Source organism: Erigeron canadensis, chromosome 1 (genome assembly GCF_010389155.1).
Source record: "Erigeron canadensis isolate Cc75 chromosome 1, C_canadensis_v1, whole genome shotgun sequence".
Lineage (NCBI taxonomy): Eukaryota > Viridiplantae > Streptophyta > Magnoliopsida > Asterales > Asteraceae > Erigeron > Erigeron canadensis.
In genome coordinates, this window is record NC_057761.1 from 25,074,447 (window position 1) to 25,080,446 (window position 6,000).

The window sequence follows — 6,000 nt, forward strand, 5'->3', positions numbered from 1 at the left end:
CCAACAATGGGGACTATTTTTTTATAATATAAATATGGAAAATGATGGATCCTTTTAAAATTAGCCTAAAAGTCATCATAAAACCTTAAAATTGTGACATGTAGATTCCATTAATTTTCTTTCTTTATCTTATCACATGATTTTGTCGTTTGTCATCATCCTATGATTAGGATGATTTTTAGGCTATCTAGTTTGGAGGATTAATCATTTTTCATATAGTATAGATATATAGAAAAATGATTAATCCATCTAAAAAATCTCATAATAATCCTCCTAAGTCATAATATCATAACTATAATCCTCATCATAATCCTCCTAAGTCCTAAAAGAAAAAACGATTAGAATATATAGATATTATATAATTGTTAAAAAATTAAAAAAGATTCATATATTAAAAAGAATGAATTTATTTGGTAGATTTTGATATAAAAACTACTGATAATGCTTTTACAGTTATAAAGAAACAAAGAGAAAAAACTAATCGGTTGAAAGAATAGTTTAGTATTATAAAGTGTTATATATCATATTTTAGATAATTTGTTAATAATGAGGTTTATTTTTTAAAAAATAAAGACAAAAATAGAAAAATAAATATAAATAAGGGTAGGAAATAAAGGAGAGAAAAATACAATTATAAAGGTTTAAATGGTGCCAATTGTATCTCTAAGACTCTAACCTCCTTTTTTGGTTATAAGATCGATAGATAGATATGTTGAATATAGTTTTGATTTCACTTGATTAAAGTCGAATAATGATGACATACCCCCTGACCAGTACTAAGGTGATATTTCGCAGATCACCCGGTACACTACGTACGTGAAGAAGAAAGACAAGTCTCTATTTCAGAAAGTTCAACTACACGTCTCCGAAAAAATAGGGATTTGATCATATCCAACTCTTTGAGGATAACTCAGGATATCTCCCAAGGATAGATCGAAATGACGGCTCTGGTTAAGGGTTGGGGATAAACCTTGAAACCCGATTTCCTCTCCAAGATATAGAGAACTCTATATAAACCTAAAGACTACGAGGTGGGAGCATTCATACTTTTATATCAAACAGATTCATAGGCATGCAACTGCTCTTGCCTTACCTCCGGAGAATCGCCAACGAATCATAAAACACTTACATTGCCCATCGTAACTTAATAAGACTACCCGTCGCGATCTGGTACACAATCAAATAATATAACTATATAATGATTTAGATATTAAACATCGATTAACTATTATAGTTATAATTCTAATATTATAATTCTGTTATTTTTATAACTAGATTATAATCCCGCGTAATACGCGAGGTTTTGGTAGGGACAACCCTAATAAAAATTAATTTGGTGATTAAAATTTTTTATACCTTGCTGTTAGAAATTCAAGGATGATTTTTAATATATAATATATAAGTTTATAAGTATGTAATAAGTTGTTAGTGACACCCTTTAAAGCTATCATTATCATTTTTCTCAATCTATATATATTAAAAAGCAACTGACCTAACCTCAATTGACTAAACACAACTCTTAATTTTTTAAAATTAACTAAATCAACACGTGTCCAAATTAATTTACACTTTTTGGTTTTTTATCACCAATTTACACATTTAACCCAATTTAAAATAATATGTCTAAATTAATTTACACATTTTGGTTCCATCACCAATTTAGACCTTTAACCGAATTTAAAATAATTAATACTTACTACATAATGTCTATCTAATAGCAAAAAATATACTCCTAGTTAAAAGTTAAGAAGTTGTATGATGGAAAAACAACTAAACTATTATTACAACCTTACTCGCATTTGAAAAAACATATACAAATGAGAATCTTCGAAAGTTATTTTTATTTTCATATTAAAAAACACGTTCTAAACTACTTGGGGGTTGGGGTTTTGGGGGTGGGGTTATTATCGGGTGTGATGGGGGCAGAGCGTGAGTTGAGAGTTAAAATAATTTAAGGTTTTCAGAATTTAAAAAAGTAATAAAAATGTTTTTTTTAATTTTTAATTGAAAAGGTGGAAACAGTGTTTATGCTTTATTGGATAAACTATGATTTGATGATGTTTTCTTTTCCATCATGTTCTTAACTGGAATTTTTTTTTACTTTGAGTTAATTGTCAGAAATTTTTATGTGAGCTCATACAACATACGAGACAAAAAACTAATTATTTATTTAATTTATTTTGAAAATACCGTCAACCTCTTACACGGGACCATGTCTAATATTTTATTATACTAAAATATAGTTGCTCTAATAATTTATCGACCAATCACAGATCTCGATTTCTTAATGTTGACTTTTGTTTTCAATTTTCACTTTAATTTACACTTTTTTGTAATCCATCATAAATTTACACTTTTTATCCAATAATTTCAATATAATAAATATATAATAATAGCTAATATATATCCAATAATATGTCATATAAAATTAATTAATTAACAATAAATCTTAATCTTATTTTAATTTAATCTTAATAATAATAATAATAATAATAATACAATTGAACTAATGACTTATTAACCAATCAAATCGTTCAATTTCATCAAATTGAGTTTCACTTATGTTATTATTTAGATTAACTATAAATTAAAAATCCTAATAATCATTTTCCAAGTATATTATTATTTTAAAATTTATATTAATTTGTAGAAAGAGTCTCATTAATTTACATTTTTTGTTTTCCATCAATAATTTACACTTTTAGCCCTGAATACTAAATTTATATTTTTTTTAGCAATAACTTGAGAGATTTTTTAAAATTTATAATCATTGAATTAATTAAAAAAATTCCAACATATGAAATAGTCTACAAAAATTATTTTAAAGCCTAATGACTTATTAATAAATATTATATTAGATTTTTATAAATTGTAAATATTAATATTTAGTTGAATATTTAATATAAACACAATTTGAACTCTAAGACATATCCCAAACATAATAAGAGATGACAATCTTGAATACTAACTCCATTTAAGATTCATTCTATTTCTCAATAAAAAAAGATACATAACTTTCTCCCTTTATATTAGCTATGCGTATTAATGTTTGAAGTTATAATTGTCACTCAAATCAAGAGTTCTAATTGTTATTACAGAATATGAAAGCAATCATAATTGTTAACTAATTATCATAGGACATGTGATTGAAATAAACTTATGCATGTTATGGGTTCGCATCATGATCAAGTACATATACTTGAATGTCAAGTACAGGATCACATATCTAAATAATATTGTAAACTCGTGTCAAGTGTTGTACATAGGTCTAGACAGGGGTGGAGATAGTAGAGGGAGTGGGAGGTGCTTAGCCCCCGCCAACCATTCATGTTTTCCATTGTAGGGCTAGCTCATAGCCAACTAATACAAAGGTTTTGTTTGAAGCAAAGCCACATCCAATCTATAAATGTATGATTTCTAGCCATGACTATTCAAATAAAACATTTACATTTAGTCCATATATGTAAATCATAGCAATAAGGATATATTTTGATAAATCATATAAAGTAAAAGTATTAATATCGTCATTTCACAAAGATGAAATAATTAAATTTGATCTAATGGTTATAAATCAAAGTTGAAAGTCATCAAAGGGTTCCTATTTATTTAGGAATGAATTTAGGACCTTGTTATATATATATATATATATATATATATTGGTAAAATTCTATTTTACTAACATTTTATTAAATGATTATGTATTTCACATTATATTAAATACAACGATCAGGAAAGGAATACGGTTGAGTCCCCCACAACGTGAAATCCTGGCTCTGCATCTAGGTCTAGAATCTAGTTATTTTACTATGCAAATCAAAACTAATAAAATTTGTAAATGTTAAAAGATGTAGTACCATTGATTCTAAAAATCTATCTATAATATAACTAAAAAAGGGGGTTGGGGGTACACTTGGCACCCCTAATCTCCCTCCTTTAGCTTAATCTTCAATCCTTATTAATCTTCTAATTTTTTAATATTAATCTAAATTAATTTACACTTTTTGGTTTTCCATCACCAATTTACACTTTAACCCCAATCTAAAACAATTAATTTACACTTTTTGGTTTCCTATCACCAATTTACACTTTAACCCAATTAAAAAATAGTTAACTTACACTTTTTTTATTTTCCATTACCAATTTACACTTTAACCCAATTTAAAAATAATTAATTATACTTTTTGGTTTTTCATCACCAATTTACACTTAAAAATAATTAATTGATATGTATCAGATAGACAACCAGCCAGCACACGACAAATACGATCAATAAACACTAAGAATAATTATATATTTTCGTACGTATCAAAAGTTGTTACGGAGACGGACTAAACAACTACAAAACTTTGGACAATATATATATATATACACTAAATTATTGTCCCGCGTAATACACGAGATCACATATTTAATTAGTGACAAGTTATCGTTTCACAATATTATACATTGACAACCATATATAAAAGATGTTGAAAATAGATTAATTAGTATCATGGTGCCAAAGTTGTAAATTAATTAATATCTTGTTGTTAATGTATGTCTTTATATAGAAAAAAAAACATAAAATTTCATGATTTTATGTTTCTATAAACAATTAGTAACACTTCAAATTATTGTGTCAAGTGATAGTTTGAAATTCAATATAAACAGATTTGTTTAGCGGAATATAAATAAGATCTCTATATAGATTTGACTTCTCATTAATTAGTATAACCATATTAGTCATTTTTTACAATTTTCACGTAGTTTAATGTTTATATAAATATACATATAAAGAAAGTTTAACAAAACAAAAGTAGTTAGCATTTGAACCACGCATGTCTGAGATGAAACCCAGTATTATTGAAAACCCTCTTAATTATTCACTCATACAAACTTCGAAAGTGTGATTTATACCCTGATGGATTTCCTTAAGGTTTAAGACCTTGTCAGTAGCTCACCTTTCAAAATTTTACTTTTTGTGTTTATAGTTAACTTTTTGAAATTTTTAAAATTAGTTTCACATCAATATACATTGAGGTTTCAGATTATGTATTTATAGTTAAATTTTTAGAAATTTTCAAAATATTTTTTTAAAATCATGGTTGAATTTTATTATTAATATTAATAATATTTGAAACAAATATTGGATTTATATAACAAATTTAAAAACTAAAATATTTAGGAAATTAAAATCTTAAACTTTTAATATTTACTTTAATTAACATAACTTATGTAAAAGCTAATTATAATACAATAATTAAGATTTGAAAGTTCATAATATAATCTTATAAGAGACCTTAAATTTCAACTTCTAGATTTATTAAGAAAAACATATAATTAATAACTTATTAAAAAGTGTCAAGTAATAAGTTTTTCAATTTGATAGGATCAACAACATAAGCAAATATTAATTAAATGAAATAAAATATTTCAATTGGTTAATAATTATTTAAGAAAATCGTATTTTTGCATATATAAAAGTAAAATTATATTTTCTGTATATTACACGAGACAATATAAATAAGCGAAATAAACACAATAAGTTTTAAAAATAACATATTTATTAATTATAGATAAAACATGTTAAAATACAATTGTATTGTTATTTAAAGTTTTATTTGCATCAAAAATGGCTAGTAAGATATATAAATTTTGGTATAATGACAATGTAATGTTAATACATTTAATACTGGTGAATTTAGTAATATTCAAAAATGCTCTTTGGTGTACCTATTTTCTATAATATGGTTGTTATATATTTGTATAATGACGATATAAAAGTAAATATAAACAAAACACTTTATCTACTATAATTAAATTTCAAACAACCTCATTTAGGTGGGTTGGCCACCATGACATCATTGAGAGTCTGTTGTCTTGAAGGACGCATGTTCAATTCTTGTCGTGGATAAAACTGATAATGATAGCTAATCATCGATGCAAAAAAACTCAACATTGAGGTTTCGTAGGTACCAATTCGGTACACAGGATCAAAGGGTTCCCTTCGATCTACCATGT